Source organism: Ursus arctos, chromosome X (assembly GCF_023065955.2).
Source record: "Ursus arctos isolate Adak ecotype North America chromosome X, UrsArc2.0, whole genome shotgun sequence".
NCBI lineage: Eukaryota > Metazoa > Chordata > Mammalia > Carnivora > Ursidae > Ursus > Ursus arctos.
This window is the reverse complement of record NC_079873.1, coordinates 79,229,917-79,257,780: the sequence shown is the minus strand read 5'-3', so window position 1 is coordinate 79,257,780 and position 27,864 is coordinate 79,229,917. Positions and strand designations below refer to the sequence as shown.

General features: G+C 39.3%; 1 long non-coding RNA gene across 17 annotated transcripts in view; it reads right to left on the bottom strand.

The window, feature by feature from the left end:
* The window catches only part of LOC113244347 (uncharacterized), a 51,279-nt gene extending 40,192 nt beyond the window's left edge, over nucleotides 1–11,087 (bottom strand). For 4 of the 17 annotated variants that reach the window (XR_008959782.1, XR_007188254.2, XR_007188251.2 and 1 more), the window contains exons 1-4: nucleotides 10,904–11,042; nucleotides 10,244–10,395; nucleotides 7,370–7,590; nucleotides 4,188–4,309 (exon numbers count right to left, since the gene is read on the bottom strand). This is a non-coding gene — a long non-coding RNA (uncharacterized LOC113244347). Of the gene's footprint in view, nucleotides 1–4,187; nucleotides 4,313–7,369; nucleotides 7,591–7,823; nucleotides 8,049–10,243; nucleotides 10,396–10,903 lie in introns of those variants that run through there. The other 13 variants (XR_007188252.2, XR_007188253.2, XR_007188257.2 and 10 more) reach the window with 6 other exon arrangements.
* Between the last annotated feature and the right edge of the window lie 16,777 nt (nucleotides 11,088–27,864).

Genomic DNA, 27,864 nt, shown 5'->3' with positions numbered 1-27,864 from the left:
GATTTGTGAATGTCAAACCACTCTTGCATCCCAGGGATGAATCCCACTTGGTCATGATGGATAATCCTTTTAATGTACTGTTGGATCCTAATAGCAAGGATCTTGTTGAGAATTTTGGCATCCATATTCATGAGGGAAATCAGTCTGTAATTCTCCTTTTTGATGGGGTCTTTGCCTGGTTTGGGGATCAAGGATTGTCCACAATAGCTAAATCATGGAAGGAGCCGAGATGCCCTTCAACAGATGACTGGATTAAGAAGATGTGGTCCATATATGCAATGGAATATTACTCAGCTATCAAAAAGAACGATTTCTCAACATTTGCTGCAACATGGATGGCACTGGAGGAGATAATGCTAAGTGAAATAAGTCAAGCAGAGAAAGACAATTATCATATGGTTTCTCTCATCTATGGAACATAAGAACTAGGAAGATCAGTAGGAGAAGAAAGGGATAAAGAAAGGGGGGTAATCAGAAGGGGGAATGAAGCATGAGAGACTATGGACTCTGGGAAACAAACTGAGGGCTTCAGAGGGGAGGGGGGTGGGGAAATGGGATAGACTGGTGATGGGTAGTAAGGAGGGCACGTATTCCATGGAGCACTGGGTGTTATACGCAACTAATGAATCATCGAACTTTACATCAAAAACCAGGGATGTACTATATGGTGACTAACATAATATAATAAAAAATATTATTATATTAAAAAATAAATAAATAGATAAAAAGAAACTACCTTATTTAGATTAAAAGAGACAATGCTACAGAGAGAGTTTAATTAAAGAAAAATTGAAACAGAAAGTAAAATTAAAACCATAATAAGATACTACCACACGCCCATCAGAATAAGAAACAAAAAGATGGAAAAAAAAGCAAGTGTTGGAGAGGACGCAGAGCAGTGGGACTCTCACACTGCTGGCAGAAATAGAAACTGGAAGAACCACTCGGGAGAAATGGATTCGCAGTGTCTCCTGAGCTGAACAAACACGTATCTTATGACTCAGAAATGTCACCCCTTGGTCTACGGTAGTTACAGGCCCAAGAGAAATGTAAAGATTTCTCGGGCTGAAAGATTATGTACATGATGTTCACAGCACCATAATTTATAATAAGACAAAGACTAGAAAATACCCAAATCCCGATAATGGATACATTTTTTGTGAAATATCCAAACAGTATAATACTATACATCAGTGAAAACGAATAATCTACAAGTAGAGACAGCAATAATGTAAACCTCACACACAACATGTTGACTGAAAGGAGTCAAATACAAAAGAGGACGTGTTGGATAACTCCAGGAAATTTTCCTTCTAATCTCCCAATACAGTTGGGGACTGGATAAGAAAATCAATATCCCATTTCCTTTGCCTTCTTCTATTACCTGAAGGGTAGGTAACCTCAGAGAATTATACAACCTCTGAGCCTTTGAAAAGTGATTTACTAAACATAAGAACAGGTTAATGCTATGTCTGATGAACAGGCAACTAGGTGCAAAGCAGGAGACTTACCTGGCCCCAGGGCCAGACCTAGTCCACTAACTCTAGATGACCACGGGTAAGTCACCATACCTCATCTGGCCTCACCTGCCAAAGATGGTCTGAAAGCCCTGCCTCTGAAAAAATGAAGCTTAGGGCACAGAACAATGTGGTTCCCATCCACAAAAGTACTTTGATTTCCTTATAGCGAAAAGAATTCACCCTGGAAGTCCAAGGGTCTTAACAGCCAAGTTGTGGTATAGTAACTGCGATGATTGCTACCTTTTTTTCCCCGTTTTTATAATTACTACCTTTTTGTTTTTCTTAAATAAATACCTCTGTATGTGGCAAAATGCCTACCGAAGCCTAGTTTCCACCCAAAGTGATATGGCGCTGGCCTGACATTAACCACCACGTACTCAGATAGTTCAACAAATCTATTTTTCTTCTTCTTAAGTACACTGGTTAGGAGTACGGGCTCTGGAGAGAGACTGAGTCCAAACCCTAGTTCTACCAGCTCCAAAGTATGTAACTTTGAATGCCAAAAGTATTCCTCACCAAAGAAGAGTTCACCTTACAGTAACTTAGTTGTTTCATCTGTACAACCAGGATCATGACCATAGAAGTAATAAGCTTTAAAAAAATATCCCCACTTTAAAAAATTATTCCCTCGTGTTTTGGCTTTTAAAAAGATGGTTAAGAATCACATTATTTAAAAAAAAAATCAACTGTAGAAATGCTGGGATTGCTGGCTCTCTAACCTTGAAAGAAGGAAAAATTGTCTTGATAACTCAGTTTCCTCTATTGTAAAATTGAAAAAGCAATCAGCCCTACTTCATGGATTACTGTTTTGTGAATTAATTGAGTTAATATATGAAAACCCTTAAAACAGTGCTCAGCATATTGTAATAGCTCAAAAAAGTGCCCTGCTTTTAATAAAAACCATTTTTACCATTTTGATAGTTTTACAAAAGGCTCTCATGCGTCTTTAATAGGGCTTAATAATCTTCTGACTGAATCCTCTTCATCAACTGATGGCGTGTTTTAAATTACTTTCACTATAATCACTGTTGGATATCTAATTATCATGAAAACGTCTCAAAAGCACTTGGAACATACAACCTCAGGAAACAGCACCGCCATTTCTGCATATGGCTGAACAAAAAACCAAGGGCTCATCCACGATGCTGCTTTATCCTCACATAATCCCCACCCACAGCCACTGCAGGTCCTGCCTGTTCTACCTAGAACACGCCCTGGCTAGGGCCACCCCAGACCCCTGACCACTGCTGCAGCACTGGGACAATCCACCCTTGTCCCTCCTCCAGACTTCTGCAAGATTTTCCTTAGGCTTATCTCCACAGCCATCTTGCTCCCATCCAGTCGATTCTCTTCACAGAGGGACAGTCACCTTGTGAGCACATGAATCAGATCATGTCACTACCACACTTCAACCATCCACCCTTGGTACAACTCCAATCTCCTTTACAGCCCAAATGATGCGGCCATTATCTGCCCTTTAACATAATCTCCTACCATCTGCACTTTGTCTGCCAGGCTCCAGCCACTCAAACTCATCATCTGCTTCTGGAATAACTAGTGCCACTGACTGAGATGTCTGCCCAGGCCTGGCTTCGTCTTGTCATTCAGGACTCAGCTCAAATGCACTTCACGAGAAAGCTTCACTGACAACCCCATCCATAATAACCCCTGTCCTCAGTTTTTACTCTGTTTATGTGCTCACTTTCTTGAAAGCACTCATATCCATAGGGAATTGGCCCACTTAGTGATGTGTTTACTTGCTTATTGCCAATTTTTTTTCAAACTACAATGAAACTCCAGCAATACCACTTGTCATTCCCTGTACTATGTCCCCAGTGCCAAGTTCAGTGCCTCACATATAAATCATTGATTTAATATTATGTAAGTAAAGGGAATTGCTACCTATATGACACTCCAAAGAAGACACAGATATTTCAAGCTGAGTAGCAAGAGAAACTAACAAAAAAATTAGATGTTAAAGGATTCAAAATTTTAAAGAGATCTTTTTGATTTAATCTACAGCAGTGCTGGGGCGCCTGGGTGGCACAGCGGTTATGCGTCTGCCTTTGGCTCAGGGCGTGATCCCGGCGTTATGGGATCAAGCCCCACATCAGGCTCCTCTGCTATGAACCTGCTTCTTCCTCTCCCACTCCCCCTGCTTGTGTTCCCTCTCTCGCTGGCTGTCTCTATCTCTGTCGAATAAATAAATAAAATCTTTAAAAAAAATCTACAGCAGTGCTTTCAAACTTGGATGAATACCACAACCAACTGGAGAAACCGTTAAAAATGTAGGCACCTTCCACCACACTACTCTGGTTTTGATTCAGAAGACCTGGGGTAGGTCTATGAGTCTACAATTTTACAAGAATCCCCTGACAATGTGGATGAAGTGGTCCATGGACCACACTTGGAAAAATCCTGACCTAAACAGTTGACGTTGGTGTAGCATTAATTTAATGGCTACCGTGCAGAGGTCTCTGGTATTCAGAGTGTCTCTACTAGTATAATTACTTAAACGTGCACCGGTCCTTCCCTCCCACCTATGAACACAGACTGCTTTCCCACATGGGATCACACTTAAACTCCAGAGTGTTCCTGGGTGGTGGGGAAGATTTGGAACTGTTATCCTGTTATATTGACAAGGCTGGTGGAAGAGTAGTGACTTACCTAAAGTATCCCAGTGATGGGACCCTGATCTCTTCATCTTGCTCCAGCAAATTATCTAGCACACTGGACATCACACCTGGTTCTTCTCTATCATCTCCTGTTCTGGGGCTCAGAGTCCACATCTTCTTTGATGTTCCAGAAGGGAGAGGCAGGGGATCCCAGAGCACATGGAATAGAGAGGAAAGTAAGAGGGAGGAAGGACACATGAAATTCAGTGGAAAAGAGTGAGCATGTGCTTGCCTGTCACCACCCAGGTCACTGGAAGCTGTGCAGTGATGCTGTGCTCCTCCCCAGCTCCATCCCACAGCCCCCTCCCATGCACAGCAGTGACACTGAAGCTCTCACATCATGGAAATGGGGGCTCATCCTTGTTTGCTGTTAAATGTCCAAATATTCCCTCTAGTAGTTATGCTATGATGTTAATGTTAGAGGAATCAAAAGAATAAAGGCTGCAACACTGGAATGGGGAGCTAACATTGCTGAGGGCACACTAGATGCCATACACTGCTGGTTGCTGTTTTTTAATCTTCAAATTCACAAAGCAATACTCTGAGGTAGGCATCATTACTTCCTTTCTATGTATAGGGGATAGTCAGGCTCAGAAAAGAACACACATGTTCAAAAAAATCTTAGGGAGATATTTAATGGACACAGAGGCCAACTTGACAGGTAAACCCTGGCCAATTCTGGGACAATTTGCATAGCAAAATACATAATCGTAATAAACTCTTAACAAAAATAGGAATCTATTGTACTTATATAATTGAAAACAATTTATTATTTAGTTATATAATTAATTCATCAATGAAAGGGGAAAAGGGAAAGCTTGACCTTACACTCAAACGTTAACTAATAATTCTAGGAGGAATGACAAAATTGTAAAAGCAATACTTGACTGAAACCATAGCAACAAGTGACTCAGGTGAGAATCAAAATGGATACACATCGGGGCACCTGGGTGGCACAGTGGTTGAGCGTCTGCCTTCGGCTCAGGGCGTGATCCCGGCGTTATGGGATCGAGCCCCACATCAGGCTCCTCCGCTATAAGCCTGCTTCTTCCTCTCCCACTCCCCCTGCTTGTGTTCCCTCTTTCGCTGGCTGTCTCTATCTCTGTCGAATAAATAAATAAAATCTTTAAAAAAAATGGATACGCATCTAATATCACCAGTCACTGAGTCACCATGGTAACCATGCTGGCCAAGTAAATAAAGGTGGTGGAGAACAGACAATATCCACCCTGATTAGGTTCCAGTATGTGCTAGGAATTAAATAGGGACTGACATAACACACAGTAATTAACTTCAGGTATCCTTCACAATAAAGATTTCTGGCAGCTTTAGCAATATACACATACATGAATACAGATCCACAAACATACATGCTCTCTTTCTTTCTCTCCCTCCCTTCCCCCAGCCTCTAATCTCTCTCACCAACCAAGATCCCAGGAATTCACTGAAGTGGATTCACTGGCACGTAAAGAAGAAAACCCCCACAATTCAACAGATTCATTTCTGACTACACACATAAATTTCAAAGCTTAGTAACTATTTTAGTGATGGATTTATCTCGATATGGTAACCTACTGAATTGTCTCTGGGACATTTTTCTCCCTAGTTTCAATAGATTGCCAATACTGGATAAAAACTAATCTGGAAATACAGGCAAATGCATGTTATAGATCAAGTGCATTTTCCAGTCTAGAGTAGCCTGTAGTTTCAACCAAAAATATTCCGCAACAGCTTCTGTTGAACATTTGACTGCTGACATTTCAGTGAATATAATATACATGATACCATATGATTTCACTCATATGCAGAATTTAAAAAAGAAAACAAATGAGCAAAGGGGAAAAAATAAGAGAGAGACAAACCAAAAAACAGACTCTTAACTATATGTACCACATACAAACTGATGCTTACCAGAGGGGAGGTGGGTGGAGGGATGGGTGAAATAGGTGATGGGGATTAAGGATTGCACTTGTGATAAGAACCAGGTGATGTATGGAAGTGTTGAATCACTATATTGTACATGAAACTAATATTACACTGTATGCTAACTAACCGGAATTTAAATAAAAACTTAAAAAAAGAAAATGCATGAAGATTTTAATTTAAAATACTGCTGTTTACAAGAGTAACAGAAGTATGAGACACTTAGGAATAATCTGTCCATGGATGTGCAATGCCTGTACATTTAACACTATAAAACATTGCTCAGAGAAATTAAATAAGACCTAAATAATAGAGGGATATGCCATCTTCACAGTTTATAAGACTCAGTGTTGTTAAGATATCTATTCTCTCAAACTGATCTATAGATTCAGTGCAATCCCAGTATAAATTCTAAAAGTGTATGGTGACTAACATAATATAATAAAAAAATTATTTAAAAAAAGACACACATAACACACAGTAATTAACCACAGAAATTAACCAATTTCATGAGGAAATGAAAGGCCCTAGACTATGAAAAACAACTTGAAAACAAGAGGGTTGAAAAATAAACATCACCTGATTTCAAAACTCATTATAAATCTATAACCATCAAGACAGCGTTGTATTGAGATGCAGGTAGAAATGTATATCGAAGGAATGAAATGAATCCAGAAATAGACCCACTCATATATGGACAACTGATTTTCAACAAAGCTATAAAAGCAATTCAGTGAAGAAAGGATACTCTTTTCAACAAATGGTGCTCGGAGAAGTGGATATCCAGATCTGCAAACATAAACTGTAATCCACATATACAGTACCACATAAAAAGTTAACTCAAAATGTACCATATACAAAAATATAAAAGCAAAAACTGAAAAATTCTACCAGAAAATGCAGGAGAGAGTCCTTGCAACCTTGGGTTAGGTGATGATTTCATAGATGAGACCACCAAAACCACAACCCATAAGTGAACAAATTGATAAACTGGAATTCCTCAAAGTTAAAAATTTCAGCTCTTCCAAAGACACTGTTGAGAGAATGAAAAGACAAACCACTGACTGGGAGAAAGTTTGAAAATCATATATCTGATAAAGGATGCGTATGCAGAATATAGAAAATCTCACAAAAGTCAATAAGAAAGAAAGACACTTCAATAAATGGGCAAAAGTTTTGAATAGACATGAAAGCTGCTTAACATCATTAATCATTGGGGAAATGCAAATAAAAACCACAGCAAGATACTACCTGTGATTGTGCCAGTACCACGCTGTCTTGATGATCACAGCTTTGTAATACAGCTTGAAGTCAGGCATTGTGATGCCCCCAGTTTTGGTTTTCTTTTTCAACATTCCCCTGGCTATTCAGCATCTTTTCTGGTTCCATACAAATTTTAGGATTGCTTGTTCCAGCTCTGTGAAAAATGTCGTGGTATTTTGATAGGGATAGCACTGAATGTGTAGATTGCTCTGGGAATAAAAACAGACACATAGATGAATGGAACAAAAAAGAGAATCCAGAAATGGACCCTCAACTCTATGGCCAACTAATCTTCGACAAAACAGGAAAGAAAATCCAATGGAAAAAAGACAGCCTCTTCAATAAATGATGCTAGGAAAATTGGACAGCTACATACAGAAGAATGAAACTGAACCATTCCCTAACACCACACGCAAAGATAAACGCAAAACAGATGAAAGACCTGAGTGTGAGACAGGAATACATCAAAATCCTAGAGGAGAACACAGGCAGTAACCTCTTCAACCTTGGCGGCAGCAACCTCTTGCAAGATATGTCTCTAAAGGCAAGGGAAACAAAAGCAAAAATGAACTACTGGGACTCCATCAATGTAAAAAGCTTCTGCAGGGCAAAGGAAACAGCCAACAAAACTAAAAGGCAACCTTTGGAATGGAAGAAAATATTTGCAAATGACATATCAGATAAAGGGTATGCAAGATCTACAAAGAACTTACCAAACTCAACACCCAAAAAACAAATAATCCAGTTAAGAAATGGGCAGAAGACATCAACAAATGCTTCTCCAAAGAAGACATACAAACAGCCAACGAACACATGAAAAAAATGCTCCACATAACTTGCCATCAGGGAAATACAAATCAAAACCATAATGAGATACCACCTCACACCAGTTAGAACAGCTAAAATTAACAAGACAGGAAACAACAAATGTGGGCGAGGATGTGGAGAAAGGGGAACCCTCTTACCCTGTTGGTGGGAATGCAAGCTGGTACAGCCAGTCTGGAAAACATATGGAGGTTACTGAAGAAGTTAAAAACAGAGCTACCCCAAGACCCAGTAATTGCACTACTGGGTATTTACCCCAAAGATACAGATGTAATGAAAAGAAGGGCCACAATGCACCCCAATGTTCATAGCAGCAATGTCCACAATAGCCAAACTGTAGAAGGAGCCGAGATGTCCTTCAACAGATGAATGGATAAAGAAGATGTGGTTTATATATACAACCGAATATTACTCAGCCATCAGAAGGGATGAATACCTATCATTTACATCGACATGGTTGGAACTGGAGAGGATTATGTTAAGTGAAACAAGTCAATCAGAGAAAAACAATTACCATATGGTTTCACCCATATGTGGAATATAAGTAATAGCACAGAGGATCATAGGGGAAGGGAGGGAAAACTGAATGGGAAGAAATCGGAGAGGGAGACAAGCCATGAGAGACTCTTGACTCTGGCAAACAAACTGAGGGTTGTGGAAGGGGAGGTGGATGGGAGGATGGGGTAAATGGGTGACGGGCATTAAGGAGGGCATGTGATGTGATGAGTACTGGGTGTTATATGCAACTAATGAATCATTGAACACTACATCAAAAACTAATGATGTACCATATGTTGGCTAATTGAATTTAAATTTTAAAAAAAGATACTACCTATGAGATTGGCTAAAATTGAAAGGACTGAACACACCAAGTCTTGGCAAGGTTGTGGGGGATGAAATGCTCATACAAATGCTGGTGGAAAGGAAAACTGGTGGGACCACTTTGGAAAAGTTTGGCAGTTTCTTACAATGTTAATCTCGTAATTATCACGTGATCCAGCCACTGCACTCCTAAGTATTTATCCTAGAGGAGTATAACCTACGTCTGTGCAAAGACTAATGCATAAATGTTCATAACAGCTTTATTTAAAAGAGTCTTTCCCCCAAGAAAGAGCCCCAAATTGAAAAACATCTATCAATACGTGAAATAACCATCAATAGGTAAATGGATAAAACAAATTGTACATTATACTACAAATTGTAGTATATTCATATACCAGAATACTACTAAGCAATAAAAGAATGAACTACTGACATATGCAACAAAATGGAAAATCTAAAAATAAATATCATGAATGAACAAAGCCAGATCACCCCCCAAAAAGAATAAAATTTCTATGATTCTATTTAAATAAATTTCTAGGACATAAAAACTAATCTTTGGTAACAGGAGTTATTTGTGCTTGGGGACAGGGCAGTGAAAGAGGTAGGGAGGCTGTGTAATACAGAGCTGAAAATGTTATGTCCTGGAAAAATAATAACAACAACATTTAAATTTACCTGGTTATCTTAGGTGACGTGACTAGGCATCATTATAACAGGGCAAACTATAGGGTAATTAATATTTTTGAAAACACAAAAATTCTCGTAACTGATGTTTTAACTAACACTTGAAAAATTCCTGGCTCCTTAAAATATTTCGTTACACAATGATTAAAAGCATGGTGAGCATGGAAGAATCCATATTACAATTTCAATTGCTAGGAAGACCTCTGAACCAATGGCACATTTCAAGGACCATCTGAGAGGTACAGGGAAATCACTGATTATAAATTATACAGTCAGAAAAGTATATGTAAATTTATGTACATGCATGTTAAATGTAAAGATCCTTCCTCAAGCTAAACAATTCATTGCTTGCAGACAAAGCATTTCTAAAATGGGCCTCAGAGCTACTGCAAAGCATGTAGTTGCTGATGCAGTGACATTCAACTTTCTCTCATGATGAGATCAAAGTAGATTCTCTACTTTTAGGTTAGTTTGTGAACCTAACAGAAGCTACCGCACAACATGCTTTTATCGCATCCATGAACTCACCTGAGCCAGGAATCAGATCCCACCGAAGATCCGAAGTGTTGGGGTCTTCTGAGGACTGCTGCCCTTGAACCTGAAGTAGAAGCTTCAGCAGCCATCAGGACCCAGCTCCTCAGAACCCGCCTCCTTCAGACAACTGATCTGAGCTCTGCCAGCTGCATTGCACAGGGAAAGGAAGATCCAGCAATCATTTCGCTTTACTTAAGTAACTATGTGCCCAGCACCATGCTAGGCACTAGATGAGGGACAACGACAGTGATACAAGCAGGAACTGATCCTAACAACCAGAGGTTAGAATGGGCTTCTCACCCAGGGCTTTCTCGCTCTCGTTCTCTCTCTCTCTCCCCCCCCCCGCCTTTCCTCGTCTATCCCCTAATTAAAAAGTTGAAAAGGAACAAGAAGTGTCCAGAATTCACACAGGCATTCACGATCCCGTAATAACCACAGGGCCATGAGCTTGCTTATGTGTATCGCTAAATGTTCTCAGCGATCCGGTAGGTTAAGCATTCTTAACGCCATTTTACAGAAGCGGAAGCTGGGGCTCAGATTCGTTCGTTACCTATCTTCCTTCCGCGCCCCAGCATTGAGTGCAAAGCAGCTCCAGGGCACCCTTGGAGGAGGACCCACATTCACTGCAGCCGGGAGGGACCCCAATGATTTTACCTAAAAGATGGCTGGGGAACCAAGCCCCAAAGTGGGAAAGAGACGACTTGGATCTGGATCCCTTTGTCTCCCCACACCCCAGGGCGGCTCTGCCCCCACCGCGGCGACCCATGACTTCAGCTGAGCCCCAAACACTTGAAGGCGGGACTTGCTCTGCTCTCCAGGGCACGTCTGTCTCTATCAAAAAGTCATCACGGTCGCCCCACTGACGTCAGGTTTCTATGGCAACCGCGATGCGAGCCTGTCTTCGCCACTGGAAATGTCTCCACATGCTGCTCCACCCCTTGGCCCATGGCTGAAAGCAACACACCTTCTCTCTTCAGGGCACCACTTGAGAAAGAATAGTAATTAGTGGTTCCAGACCGGGACCCAGGCAGTTGGTGGAAATCTGCCCCGGGTTGATGAAACAAAGAATGCTCCTGTCTTCAGGAATTCATTTGCATTAAAGAGACAGTACGGGAATATTATCAGTACACACAATCCCAGGGAGGTATCCTAGAGTTCTTGGAGATGAGTTACCACTTGGCAGGAGAACATGGAAAACCAAGGCCAGGCTAAGCTTGTTAGCCTTCTATACCAGAAAACTAAGAGATTGTCTATAATCGTATGACTGAATGATCTAGATACGTACACAAAAATGTCATTCAAGAAATCTCAGTTATTTCTTCTAGGAGGCAGACCTAGAATAATATAGTCATTTAGTAGGCAGAAACCTAGTCAATTATGCTATCCTGGGGGATTCTTATCCACCATTTCTGATATTTTCTTCCAAGTGGAGGGACATACATGACCAAAACACTTCCAGCCCCTCTACATAGTCACTCTCTTTTTTACTGGGATGACTTACCTAATTGGTGAGGTTAGGAGAAAAAAAGGGGTTGCACAGCCAGAACTTTTCCCTTCAAAACTCTTATAACAAGCTGCTCTTTTGGAGCATGTGTCTTGCTCTGCCCTCAGGGATGGGTCTTACAATTGGCCCACAGCTCTTGTCCACTTTATGTGTCTCACTGGCTCACCAATTAGTACTATGTTCTTGCTTCAAAATGCTTGTGTCTTTATTGTTCCCCGTAAATACACCCCTGCTTCATGTCTGAACTATAGACCAACTGAGAAATATGAAGGGAAAAAAAGGATAAGGAGAACAATACATCAACTTGATTCCTTATAAAAGTGATCTCAGAGTGGCTTAGATTTTCTGGCAAGTGAGCTTCCTATTAATGAGCTCCAGAAATGGACACTCTTGTCCACCCAGCGGTGCTGCTTTGGGACACTCATAAATGTCAAAGACTGCAATGCTGATCTATCTCTGGTCTGTTGAAGGAGTCCTGGCTTTGTGTACCCAAACAGAGTAGCTTCCTGCCAAAGGCAATACCAGTAGCAGGAGAAAGTGTTTCAGGACACCTTCTCTGAGAAACACTTCTCAAAGTGAATAAATACTCCTTGTTCTAGATGAATACCCCAAACCCAACTTCTGAGGCTTTCCCTTGTGTAACTTCTTATAGCAACACTTTTTTGGTATCTTAATTCTTGTGATTTCATAATTATTATGAAATTATTTTCCAATTTCCAAGACTAGTATGAATGTTGTATACAGTGAAAATTTCCCTTGGAAATCCCATCTCAAAGGAACTGATGAAATGCTCGGAAATGTACTTCCACACGTAAACCACCACACAAACTATAGGCAAAACTATAACAAGGTCCCACCAACCCTTCAAGGATAAGAGAATCCATATCTTATCCAATGGTAACAGAACACAGAAAAAGAGGGAACATTCGCCAAAATAATAATGCTTTGAATATCCATATCTGCTTAGCAAACACTCCAAAACAATAGGCATGTATTATTTTTCAGGATGCTATGGGTTGACTGGGCTCAGCTGCCTCTTGTCTGTTCCATGTGGTGTCTGTTAATTGGGGTTGCAGTCATCTGGAGGCACCTCTCAGCTGGGAAATCCAGGAGAACTCATTCACATGAGTGAAGATTGGTGCTGGCATCCATTGGGAGCTCACAGGGGCTGTTGAATGGAACACTTTGGGTGTTCTCCACAGAGCTCTCTATGTGTGGGGTTATCAGATAAAAGATAAGACACTTAGTTAAATTTCAATTCCAGATAATCAACAGATAATTTTTTAAGTTAAGTGTGATGGTTAATTTCATGTGTCAACATGATTGGGCCACGGTTTTCAGATACCTGGTTAAACATTATTCCATTATTTCCGTAAGGGTGTTTTTAAATGGTATTAACATTTAAATAGGTGGACTTTGAGTAAAGGAGATGGAGGTCTAAATAGAACCAAATATTGACCTCTCACAAGCAAGAAGAAATTCTGCAGCACGTGGTGTTCAGACATTTTATTATGGTTTAATAACTTGAGTGGCCTTTGACGCAGAAGTACAGTTTCCACCAACAAGGGAGTTTCGAGTGAAACTTAAGAAAAATTTCCTCATGGTGATTCTAATATGCCTCTTGGTTAAGTCTCCCTGGCTGAGGAGGCAGATCAAAATGCTACAGAAGTACCCTGATCTGGGAAGGAAAGGCAGCTACCATTTATGATGAAAGAGGACTTTGACTACCTCCATTTTGACCTCAGTCTGTACTTTCTAATTGATTAAGTTCTTTTCAGCTTATCTCTTAACTCAGGTAAAAGACCCTGTGGGCAAAGCATCCCTTTTTTTTTAAGTTCTTTTTTTTTAATGTTTTTTTATTATATTATGTTAGTCACCATACAGTACATCCCTGGTTTTTGATGTAAAGTTCATAATTCATTAGTTGCGTATAACACCCAGTGCTTATGGAAGATGGTGGAGGAGTAGGGGACCCCTTTTTCAGCCGGTCCCCTGAGTCGAGTTGGATAGGTACCAGACCATCCTGAACATCCACGGAATCAGCCTGAGATGCAGGAAGATACATCTGGATCTCTACAAATGAACATCTCCAGCGCTGAGTATTGAGGTACGAAGCAGGGAGCCCTGAAACCGCGCACAGATATCGGAAGATAAACGGAAGGGGGAGGGAGCCTCCACGTTGGGGAGCCGGGAAGCGGTAGCCACCTGCACGGGGGAGCGGGCGCATTCGTGGACGGCACCCTCCAGAGAGCAGACTGGGACCGTGAGCCGGGAACGCGTGCCACCAGACTTCTCACGGAACTCCGGTGTGCTCACTGGAACCAGACTGAGACCGGGAGCTCCGGGAGCGCGGGGGCGGCTGGCAGCTGGCGGCTGGTGGTGTTAGAAACACAAAGCATCCCTTGATCAGAACAGAAACTACACACTCAATCAATAAGGGCTACCATGAGCCAGCAAGACCTCACCTGTGATTGACCCCAAGACAATGATCAACCTGACCTTTGCTGCCCACCTGCATGTACCCAACAACCTTTGCCCCACATTTTCCTCATAAAGTTGTTGAAAACTGACCTCTGTGCTCTGAGGCCAAAACATGTAATGCAAACACAGAATTTGGGTATGAAGAGGAACAAAAGCTTTATTGCCTTGCCAGACAGAAGAGGCTGCAGCAGGCTAAGGCCTTCAAAACTGCAAGACCCTATCCTTGCCCCACACCCTAGGAAGGGGCTCGGAGGGGTTATAAGGGAAATACAGGATCTAGCCAGTTTTGACAGGAATTGTGTTTGTGCTGCCAAACTAATTTGCCGTTTCTTCAGGGTGGTACCAGGTTCCCAAAACAAAAGGTCAAGATGGGAGGAGGAGAGCTTTATGGAAGAGAGGAAAAAGGTTACTTTAATAATTGAACATCACTAAAGCCTTAGCACAGCCATTTTGATTTCTGTTCAGCTTTATACTTTTAAATGGTTTCGCTTAAATAAACCTGGAAGTATTTTCAGCAGTTTGGAGACAATCTTTCAGACATTAGTCCACAATCTTCCCAGTGTTGGCCTCACTAAAATAATTTCCTTCCTTGTTTTACCACCATTCATCTTTCTGTCTTTGGATTTTGTCAGTGGCAAATGGCAGAACCTAGTCCATTTGGGGCCCCCAGGTGCTCTAGCACTTTTGCACACTAACTACAATGAAGTAGATGGTTTAGAGGGGCCTAGCACTACATTCTTACAGTTAGTGACTGGATTTAATAAAACGTTTAAAATCCTGTGACTACACCGATGGTGAAGTGCCACTATCCTCTCTTCATGGATGTATGTGATCCTGAAACACATGCTCCTGAGCACGGACACGGAGAACAAAGAGGTTGCTCCCCAGGCCTACTATCAGAGCCAGCAATGGAATCTGGCAGCCTGACCACTTTTAGTTGCTGGTGGCACACCTTTAGCAAAGATATCAGGTCACATACTGATGAGGCGGTTAATCTCTGTCTCCCCTGTTTACCCTCCCTGCAGCAGGGAATCAGGCTTGGTGTACCTTTCCCTTGCCTCAGGGGAGGTTTTGAGGAGGTTGGAAGCAAAAGCTGTCTGAAGCCCGTGTTTCTTCTATCCTTCATAAAAACTTAACCTTACAGCAAAGATTATGTTTCTTGTAACTACTAGGGCAGGGAGGATCTCTGAAGACACAGAAAGGGCTAGAAAGGGATAATTCTCCCAAACAGGGGAGGTAAGAGGCCTCCTGGAGAAGGGACATGAGCACTGTTCCATATCAACACTTGGAGTTGCTCCTTGGTTAGTCCATCGAGGCTGTGCAACCAGCCATGTGACAGATTGCCCTGTTTGGATCAAGGATGGATGGTGAGGGGTCAGTGGGTCTAAAGGCACAGAGCCAGCTAGGGCAGTGGTCAGCTCAGCTCTAAGCAGTGTGGACATATGTGAATTTATAGCAGGGGCCTCCCCAAGGTGTATCTGGAGGATAATTCTCACAATGGAACTGCTTTGTCGAAGAGCATGGACATTTAACATTTTAAATAATCACTGCCTAGTTGAAATTTAAAATCTTTTTTACTGGTATGTATCCCAACCAATTACAAGATGAGAGCACTTGTTTATCCAGATTTGTCAATGATATTATTATTCACAACATTACTAATAGTTGCTAATATGAAATCCTATTGTTGGAAAGTTAGATTACTTTTCATTTTTCTCTTTTTTCTTTTTTTAAGATTTTATTTATTTGAGAGACACAGAAAGAGCATGAGCTGGGGGGAGGGGCAGAGGGAGAGGGATAAGTAGACTCCCTGCTGATCAGGGAGCCCAACATGGGGCTTGATCCCAGGACCCTGAGATCATGACCTGAGCTGAAGACAGATGCTTAACCACCTGAGCCACCCAGGTGCCCCCCCTTTTTAATATAAATGACATACTTCACATGTGCTTTTTATGTGTAAACATAATGGTCCCACTTTATAGCTCAGAATAATTCTGAGGCCTGGAATAATTCTATAGTTTGACAAGAAACACTAACCAGTGACTTTGTATTTATGCTGCACCCAGTTTAACCTGAAAATGTGGAGTTGTGAGATCTCCATACACTGCTGGGAGAGTACAGATTGGTACAATCCCTTTGCAGAGACATTTGGTAGCATCTGTGAGAGAAGAAAGTGAGTCCCTCTCAGCTGTTGCACTCTAGGTCTGGACTGAAGAGTCCTGAGCAGGTGTACAAGCACAATCATGGTAGTACTTGGCAATAAAAAGGAATAAACTATAGAAAACTTGGAGTCACATCAGCAGGATGACAGATTAGGAAGCTCAGGTCCCCTGATAACTTATGGAAATGTTTAAAATAACAACTAGAGAATGGCTATAATTACTTTATAGGAGTTCTATAAAACAAAGGTCTACAACAATCAAGTGAATGTCTACTCAAGAAAAAACTACATTCAAATCATAGGAAATTTCATGGCATTTTTGCTCATCCTTGCTCCTCTCTTTCCTGAAACAACAGGGCATAGTCAGAGTAGAGGCCAAAATCTCAATTCCCTCTCTTGAATCAGAAAGAACAGAATAAATCTTATTTGCAACATCTTAACCTGTCTGGGGGCTGCCTAAGGGACTGGTCTCTAGTCATCAATACTGTGTTGTACACCTAAAACTTGTTAAGAAGGTAGAATTTTTTAAGAAGGTAAATGCCATGTTAAGTGTTTACAATAACATAAATGAAATAAATGAGAAAAGGAAAAATAAAACACTGTCAACTGAGAATTCTACATTTAACTGTTCTTTACAAATGAGGGCATTTCCAGACAAACAAAACCTGAGGGAATTTATTGCCACTAAATCTTCTTGCAAGAAATGCTAAAGAGATTCCTTCAAGTTGGAAAGAAAAGATGTTAGAAGTTCTTTGAAGCCGTATGAAAATATAAAGATCTCCAGTAAAGGTAAATATATAAGCAAATATAAAAACACGAATGATTGTAATTTTGGAGTGTAACTCCATTCTTTATTTTTGATGGGAATGAAAAGATGAATGCACAAAAATTCATTATGAATATATTTTAATTGGTACACAATATATAAAAATGTAATTTGTGACATTAATAACATAAAGTTGGGGGGACAGACCTGTAAAAAGTAGAGTTTTTATATGTGATTGAAATTAAGTTACTTTCAATTTATATTACATCGTTGTAATTTCAGAATGCTATATGTATTCCCCATCAGAGCCACAAAGAAAGTATCTATAGAACATACAAAAAAGGAAAAGAGAATTTAACGAAAATATGTAACAAAAAAATCAACTAAACACAAATGAAGACAGTAACGCACCATGCAAAAATCAGTTTCATTTCTTTACATTAAAAATTGACAATTCAAGAAGGAAATTATGAAAAGAATTCCATTTATAATGGCATGAAAAAGAATAAAATACTTAGGAATAAACTTAACCAAGGAGCTGAAAGATATACACTGAAAACTACAAAACAATGCTCGTTTTTTTAAAGAAGACACAAATAAATTGGAAAGACATCCCAGGTTCATGGGTTGGAAAACTTAAAATTGTTAAGATGTCAGTACTACCCAAAGTGATCTACAGTGTCAATGGAATCCTTATTAAAATCTCAACATTTTGCAGAAATAGAAAAATTCATCCTAAAATTCATATGGAATCTCAAAGGACCCTGAATGCCAAAATAATCCTAAAAGAGAGGAAGGAAGTTGGATGACTCAGACTTCCTGATTTCAGAAGTTACTACAAAGTAGTCTAAACAGTGTGGCACCAGCATAAAGACAGACATACAGACCAATAGAATTGAGTACAGAGTCCAGAAATAAACCCTTCCATATATGGTCAATTGAGTTTCAACAGTGGTGCCAATATCATTCAATGAAGAACAAATAGTCTTTTCTGCAAATGGTTTTGGAAAAATTGGATATTTTTATGCAAAAGCATAAAGTTCTGTCTTTACCTTACACCATAAACAAAAATTAACTCAAAATGCATTAGACGTAAATGTAAGAGCTAAAACTATAAAACTAAAAACAGAAGAAAGCATAAGGGAAAATCTTCATGGCATTGGATTTGGCAATGATTTCTTGGGTATGACAACAAGAGCAGAGGAAACAAGAAAAAAATAGATAAACTGTACTTTGTCAAAATTAAAACTTCTGTGTATGAAAGAACACTATGAACAGAGAAAAAGCAAACCACAGAATGGGAGAAAATATTTGCAAATCGTATGTCTGATAAAAGATTAATATCCAGAATATATAAAAACTCCTACAATTCAACAAAAAATAAACAACCTAATTTAAAAATGGGCAAAGGACTTGAATACACATTTCTCCAAAGGAGATATACCAATATCTAATAAGCACCTAAAAAAGATACTCAATATCACTAATCCTTAGGAAAATGCAAACTGAAACCATAATGAGACATCACTTCACACCCATGAAATTGGAATACTTGTGCTTTGCTGGTGGGAATTTAAAAGTGTGCAATGGCTGTGGGAAACAGTATGGCAGTTCCTCAGAAAGTTAAACAAAGAATTACTGTATGATCCAGTGATTTTACTCTGGGTATATACCCTCAATAATTGAAAGCAGTGATTCATTCAGAAATTTGTACATCCGTATTTATAGGACCATTTTTTCACAGTAGCTAAGAGGTGGAGGCAATCGAAGTGTCAACTGACAGATAAATAGTTAAAATGTGGTATATACATGCAATGAAATAGTATTCGGCTTTAAAAGGGAATGAAATTCTAATACAACCTAGAATATAGATGAACCTTGAAGACATTATCCTAAATGAAAGAAGTCATACACAAAAGGACAAATATCGTATGATTTTACTTATATGAAGTACCTAGAGTGGTCAAATTTGCATACACATAAAATAGAATGGTGGTTGTTGGAGCTGGGTGGAAGGGGGAATAGAAAATTATTATTTAACAGGTATGAAATTTCAGTTTGGGACAATGGAAATGATCTGGAGATGAGTGGTGACGATGGTTGTACCACGATATGCATGGACTTAATGCCATTGAAATATACACTTAAAAATAGCTAAAATGGTAATTTTTATGTTATGTGTACTTGACCAAAATAAAAAAGAATGAACTATTGATACATGCAAAAAATAGAAGAGTCTCAAAATATTATGCTTAATGAAAGAAGCCAGACAAAAGAGTATATAAAGTATGATTCCATTTATATAAAACTACAGAAAATGACAGCTAATTTATATTGACAGCTGATCAGTGGTTGCTTGGGTGAGGAAGTTGACATATGGAGGTAAAGTTACTAAGGGCCAGAAAGAAACTTGGAGGTGATAGATATGTTCATTATCTTGACTGTGGTAATCATTTAATGTGTGCATACATAGATCAAAACTTATGAAGTTGTATACCTTAATATGCACAGTTTACTGTAAGTAAACTATAACTCAATAAAGCTGTTTTTTTTAAATTGTGGTAAGGACACTTAACATGAGATCTACCTTCTTAACAAATTTTTAAGTGTGCAACACAGTACTGTTCACTAAAGGCACAATTCTGCGTGCAGATCTCTAGAACTTACTCATCTTGCAAAACAGTAACTTTTTACCTGTTAAATAACTAAAGCTGGTTTTAAATTGCACTCCATAAATCGTAACTATTCAGGAGCTTGTTTAATCAGGATCTGCATTTTAATAAAATCCACAGATGATCTGTATGTGAAATAAATTTTCCAGAAACACTGCTTTAAAGAACATGTATCATTTTTGCAGGGAAGAATACAATAAATTGTTATTTCATAAAAAACACAAGAACCCAAGAAATAATTATTGTTTTTGGAAAGTGGATTATGAAACTACAGTATTAATGTGATTCTTTTCCCCCCAGTCCTACTGAGATATAATTGACATATAACATTGTAGAAGTTTAAGGTGGGTAGCATAATGATTTGATATATGTATACATTGAAAAATGTTTGCCATCCATCTCCTAACATAGTTACATACTTTCTTCTTTGTGGTGAGAACTTTTAATATCTATTCTCTTAGCAAATTCCAAATATGCAATATTGCTTTAACTAAAGTCATCATGTTGTAGATTGTATTCCCCAGAACTAATTTATCTTATAACTGGAAGTTTGTATCTTTTGATCACCTTCACCCAATTCCCCCATCCTTCACCCTCTACCACTGGCAACCACAAATATGATCTCTGTTTCTATGAGTTTGGTGTTTTCAGATTCTACATATAAGTAAGATCATATAGTATTTGTCTTTGTCTGGATTAATTCACTTAGCATAATGCCCTCAAGGTCCATCCATGTTGTCACAAAAGCAGGATTTCCTTCTTTTTTATGGAAGGAATACTATTCCATCACACACACACACACACACACACACACACACACACACACACACATCACATTTTCTTTATCCATTCGTCAATGAACACTTAGGTTGTTTCCACGTCTTTTTCAGATAATTTGTCGTTAGTATATAGAAATACAGTAGCAGCACTCCAACCAGTCTTAAAGGTTCACTTGCTTCAAGCTTATGCACACTTTGCTTGCTGACCTAAGTCCCTTGATTTGTAGCAGAACTGACTTGTTTTCTTTGAGATTTGCAAACCACTGGCCTTGAGGAGTGAAGGACCAAGCTTTCCCAAAAGATAAGGCCTGAGTACATTCAAAAACAATTGCTGCAGATGCCAGCAAGTCTGTTCAGGGTCATGCTGACATACCGGGCACCTGCTTCTCCTGTGGGTAGCCCCCTTCCCTTTTCCCATGCTTTTCCCTTTAAAAATCTCTGGCTTTACCTGTGCGGGGAAGATGGTCTTTTAGACATTAATCCACCATCTTCCCAGGTTGCTGACTTCCTGAATAAAGCAACTTTCCTTTCCCACCATGACTTGTGTCTTGAGTAATTGATTTTTGAGCTGCAAGCAGGCAAACCTGAGTTTGGAACCATTTCTCTGTCCTGTAACAATACTACTGATTTTTTATGTTGATTTTGTATCCTGCAACTTTACCGAATTCATTTATTAGATCTAACAGTTGGTGTTTTTTTTTTTTTTGGTGGAGTCTTTAAGATTTTTTGTATTTAAAAATCATGTCATCTGCAACTAATTGTTTTCTGATTGTTCTATAGGTCCATTGTTCCTTGCTTGGTATCTTGCTGTCTTCTTTTGTGATTTGAGGACTTTTTGTAGCTTTGTGCTTTGACTTCTTTGTCATAATCATTTGTGTAAGTACTATAGGTTTTTCCTTTGTGGTTATGATGATGCTTACATAAAATCTTATATTTATTACACCCTATTTTAAGCTGATAACTACCTATGTTTGGCAGCATTCCTGAACTTTACACTTTTACAGCAGCAATTTCACATTTTAAGTTATTGATGTTACAATTTAACTATTTTTCTATTGTGTATACAATAATAAATTATTCTAGTAATAGTTATTTTTAACATATTTGTTTTTTTAAGATTTTATTTATTTATTTGAGAGAGAAAGAGAGAGCATGTGCAGGGGGGAGGGTCAGGAGGGCAAGGAGAAATAGACTCCCTGCTGAGCAGGGAGCCCTACTAGATCCCAGGACCCTGAGATCATGACCTGAACTGAAGGCAGACGCTTAACCGACTGAGGCACCCAGGCGCCCCATTAATATATATATATTTTTTAAAATTTTATTTATTTATTCGACAGAGATAGGGACAGCCAGCGAGAGAGGGAACACAAGCAGGGAGAGTGGGAGAGGAAGAAGCAGGCTCATAGCGGAGGAGCCTGATGTGGGGCTCGGTCCCACAACGCCGGGATCACACCCTGAGCCGAAGGCAGACACTCAAACGCTGTGCCACCCAGGCGCCCCAATATATTTGTTTTTTAACTTTTGTACTATAGTTGTAAGTATATTACACATCACTATTAAAATATTAGAAAATTGATTTTGACTTTATATTAAAATTACCAATGAGTTTTATTTCTAATTCATATGTTTTTATGATGTTAATTAACATTCTTTTATTTTCACTTAAAGAGATCCCTTTAGCAATTCTTGCAAAGCAGGTTAATCCAATTATTTCTGAAAAATAGAATACATATGCATAGAACAAGACTGTTAGGATAAATGGTGAGTTTTATTTGCAGATGATTCTCCAAGTTATTTTAAACATTTAAATTTTGTCTCAGTTTCACCTAATAATACAGTAAATATCAATCAATATAATACACATATAAACTCTTTGGGGTCCTCAATATTTTTTTAAGATTTATTTATTCATTTTTACAGAGAAAGAGCACATGAGTGGGAGGAGCAGAGGGAGAGGTAGAGAGAATCTCAAGCAGACTCCGTGCTAAGCACAGCCCGACAGGGGGCTGAATCTCATGACCCTGAGATCACTACCTGAGCAAAAACCAAGAGTCAGACACTTAACCAACTGCACCACTCAGGTGTCCCAAGGATCCTTAAAAATTTTTTAAAGTGCAAAAGTCTCCTAAGACCAAAAGTTTGAGAACTGCTGCTCTTGGTGAACCTCAAACATTCCATATGAGTTGGGTATCTGTGATGTCTTCTATGCCTTAGAAAAACAAGATCCCACATAAGATCTATGATACGGGTTTGCAGGGATGGCAACTGGAGTAAGGATCAGAAGATCTATCTGAGTCTCAATGTCTGTGCCACTGTGATTATAAGTGTGCACATAAGCTCGGTGTCTGGTATTCTGAGCCTCAGAAAGACAAATATATTACAAGAAAAACAATGATAAATCTGCTGGGAAAGATGCTCAGGAGAGTTTCCTGGGTCTTATAGCCAGAGGTATTGCCAATGACAGGACATTAGGTGAGTCAATTCCCTTCTACAGGCGCAAACTACGATGAAATTGCAGAGCCTGCCCAGTTCTCCTGGAGTGTTGTGGAGACCCACAAAATCCCAGCTAGGCAAACTTTCTTGGTTCTCAGCAGGGTAGGAAGGAAGGAAGGAACTCTGTTAAGGCCAAAGAATTATTTTAAGTATGGGTGAAAAAGTTTAACAAAACAAAAGGAAAATTGCATCCAACTTTTACTCTGGTATATTGATAGAAAGAAAGGAATGAGCTTTGTTCAGTGCAAGGTCACCATTAGCTCTTTTTTTTTAAGATTTTATTTATTTATTTGACAGAGAGAGAGAGAGAGACAGCCAGCAAGAGAGGGAACACAAGCAGGGGGAGTGGGAGAGGAAGAAGCAGGCTCCCAGCGGAAGAGCCCGACACGGGGCTCGATCTCAGAACTCCAGGACCATGCCCTGAGCCGAAGGCAGATGCTTAACGACTGAGCCACCCAGGTGCCCCAAGGTCACCATTAGCTCTTATTATTAACGTTATTTATTGAGCTCCATTAATGCAAGTAGAATACAAAGGTCACCTCAAATAACTGGCAGTACCAGTTTGCATTCCCACCAACAGTGCATGAGAGTTCCTTTTTCTATACATCCTCACCAACACTTGTTTCTTGTGTTTTTGATTTGTTGAATGATATCTCATTGCAGTTTTGATTTGCATTTCCTTGATGATGGGTGATATTGAGCATCTTTTCATGTGTCTGTTAGCCATCTGGATGTCTTCTTTGGAAAAATGTCTCTTCATGTCTTCTGCCCATTTTTAAACTGCATTATTTGGGTTTTGGGTGTTGAGTTGTGTAGGTTCTTTATATATTTTGGATAGTAACCCCTTGTTGGGCATGTCATTTGCTAATATCTTCTCCCATTTAGTATGTTGCTTTTTTGTTTTGTTGAATGTTTCCTTTGCTGTGTAGAAGCCTTTTATTTTGATCTGGTCCCAATAGTCAATTTTGCTTTTGCTTCCCTTGTCTCAGGAGACATATCTAGAAAGATGTTAGTTATGGCCCCTGTCAGAGAAATTATTGATTTTGCTCTCTTGTAGAATGTTCATGATTTTAGGTCTCATATTTAGGTCTTTAATACATTTTGAGTTTATTTTTGTGTATTGTGTAAGAAAGTGGACCAGCTTCATTCTTTTGCATGTACCTGACCAGTTTCCCAGCACCATTTGTTGTACAGACAGTCTTTTCCCCCTTGGATATTCTTTCTTGCTTCAACAAAGATTAATTGAACATATAATTGTGGGTTTATTTCTGGGTTTTCTTTTCTGTTCTATTAATCTATGTGTCTATTTTTGTGCCAGTATTGTACTATTTTGATTACTACAGCTTAGTAGTATAAGTTGAAGTCAAATTGTGATATTTCCAGCTTTGCTTTTTATTTTCAAAATTGCTTTGGCAATGCAGGATCTTTTGTGGTCCCATAAAATTTTAGGATTGTTTGTTGCAGTTCTGTGAAAATTACTGTTGATATTTTGATAAGGATTGCACTAAATGTGTATTTTGATTTGGGTAGTATAGACATTTTAAAATTATTTGTTCTACCAGTCCATGAGCATGGAATGTTGTTCCATTTCTTTGCATCACCTTCAATTTCTTTCATCAGTGTTTTATCATCATCATATGATGTTCTTATCCTTTTTCTTATTGATATGATGTATCATGTTGATTGATTTGATTGCAAATATTGAACCACTCTTGTATCCCAGGCATAAATCCCACTTGACAGTGGTGAATGATTTTTTTAAAAGTATTGTTGGATTCTGTTTGCTAGTATATTGTTGAAGATTTTTGCATCCATGTTCATCAGAAACATTGGACTGTTGTTCTCTTTTATTGTTGTATATTTATCTGGTTTGGCATCAGGGTGATACTGGCCTCATAGAATGAATTTGTAAGTTTTCCTTCTATTTTTTGGAATAGTTTGAGAGAATTAACTCTTCTTTAAATGTTTGGTAGAATATACCTGTGAATCTCTCTAGTCCAAGACTTTCGTTTGTTGGGAGTTTTTTTAATTACTGACTCAATCTCTTTGCTAGTAATTAATTTGTTCAAATTTTCTATTTCTTCCTGCTTTAGGTCTGGTAGATTATGTGTTTCTAGGAATTTTTCCATTTCTTTTATGTTGTCTAATTTGTTGGCATATAGTTTTTCATCATATTCTCTTACAATTGTTTACATTTCTGTGGCATTGGTTTTTATTTCTCCTCTTTCATTTGTCATTTTACTTACTTGAGTCCTCTCTCTCTTTTGATGAGTCTGGCTAGAGGTTTATCAACTTTGTTGATCTTTTCAAAGAACCAGCTCCTGGTTTCATTGATCTCTTCTATTCTTTTTGTAGTTTCTATATGATTTATTTCTGTTCATGTCTCGTTGGCTTTCTTTACTGATATAACTGGATTCCTTTCTCTTTATTTTTTGCATAACTGTTAGTGTTTTTGATTTGTAGTTACCATTTGATTTATATATAACCTCTGCATATAACAGTCTGTATTAAGCTGATGGTCGCTTAATTTTCAACTCATTCTTTATTCCTCTCCAATCCATGTTTCATATATTTGGTGTATGTTACATCCTTTTATTTTATGAATCCCTCGAGGGTTTTTACATAAATAGTTATTTTTACTGTTTTTGTGTTCTTTTTACTTTTCATATTCTCACTTGTGGTCTTTCCTTTCCATTCAAAGAGTCCCCTTTAATATTTCTTGTAGAGCTGGTTTAGTCATCATGAATTACTTTGGTTTTTGTTTCTCTGAGAAACTCTTTATCTTTCCTTCTATCCTGAATGATAGCCTGCCTTGCTGGAGAGAGTATTCTTGTCTGCAGATTTTTCCCTTTCAGTACTTTGAATATATCAAGCCACTATCTTCTGGCCTGCAAAGTTTCTACTGAAAAATCAGGTAATAGCCTTGTGGGGTTTTTCTTTGTATATAACTGTCATCATTTCTCTTGCAACTTTCAAAATTCTTTATCACTACTTTTTGTCATTTTAATTAGTATGTGTCTTGGTATGGAGTTCCTTGGGTTAAATTTGTTGGGAAATCTCTGTACCTGAATCTGGATATCTGTTTCTCTCCCCAGATTTGGGAAGTTTTCAGCTATTATTTCTTCAAATATACATTCTGCCCCTTTCTCTCTCTTCTCCTTCTGGGATCCCTATGATGAGAATGTCATCATGCTTGATGGAGTCACTGAGTTCTCTAAGTCTATTCTCATTATGCAGCATTTGTTTGTCTCTTACCTGTTCAGCTTGATTGCTTTCCATTACTCTATCCTCCAGGTCACTGATATGTTGCTCTGCTACCTGTAGCCTACTATGCATTCCATCTATTGTATTTTTAATTTTGTTTATTGAGTTCTTCATCTCTGATATGTTATTTTTTATATCTGATGTCTTTCACCTTTTTCTGAAGTCCAGTAAGTATCTTTATGATCATTACTTTAAATTCTCTATCAGGCCTACTACTCATTTCTGTATCACTTAGATCTCTTGCTGTGATTTTGTTGTGTTCTTTTATATTTCTGTGTCTCCTCATTTTGTCTACCTCTCTGTGTCTATTTTTCTGTGTTAGGAAACTCAGCTATTTCTGCTTTTGAAAGTAGTGGGTTTATGAAAAAGATCCTGTAGGGCCCTGCAGTGCAGTGTTCCCTGTTCATCAGAAGCTAGCACTTTAGGGGAGACTCCTATTCATGTTGTTTGTACCCTGCTATTGTGTCTGAGTCACTTTTCCTTTCAGTCCAGACTTCTGCACTGCCTGTTGAGGGCTGTGCTTGCTCTCTGTGTTAGTGAGACCAACGCAGGCTGGCTCTGAGGGGGCATGACCACAGGAGGGCTGGAGAACAGGGTGGTGGTTTTAGCAAAATTTGCAGTGAGCTGCTAGTCCTAGGCTTAATCCTTAAAGTTCTGTGGCAGGCAGGGGCATGACATGCATTAGCCATAGTGGTGGTGGCCAGGGGTGCCACAGCTGGACAGGGCATGGCTCACACTGCATTAGCAAAATTTATGCTGAGCCACTAGTCCTAGGCAGGATCCCCCCATCTTGATGGCCACTCAGGGCTTGGTGTGTGGGGGCAGCAGCTATGCAGTGCACTCAGTGCTCAAAAATTTTGCACTGAGCCCAGGATCAAGTCCAGCAGGCTTGAAGTGGGTGAGTCTTCGGGAGGACTCATGGGCAGGGCACGCTTCTAGTCCATTGGGTAGCAAGTGTCTGTGCAGTGCTGCTTCCTGCAGGTGGCTCTGTGTTTAAACTTGGAGGGGGTAGGAAAATGGTGTGTGCAAGCTCCTTTGTTCCTAGAGAAGTACCCCAACATGCTCTGAAACCCTTTTAAACAGATCTCCCTCCTACTTGCCCCAGGCATTGTGCTAACTATGGATTCTATGTTGCCTCTTTGTGGACTGTTGTCTCTATATGGGTGGGGATCCAGCTATCACTGGCTTTCCTAGCTAGCTCAGTGCTAAGTCAGCGACTTTTAAAGCTCCAGACTCCAAATCAGGCTGGTTATACAAACTCACAGAATTCAGCCTCTCTGGTTTTCCAAAGCCAGACATTACCGGAATTCATTTTCCCCATGGCTTCCTGGTGCTTTCCCCTCTCTGTGCCCACAGCTCCCTCCCTTCTGAAGGTGGCCACTGGCCAGTTTCTGCCCTTCCTAAACCCTCTGATGTGGCTTCTTCTCTACATTTCGTTGTGGAGTTTGTTCTGCATTTCTTCAGATTATTCTGCAGTTTATTTACTGAGATGTGA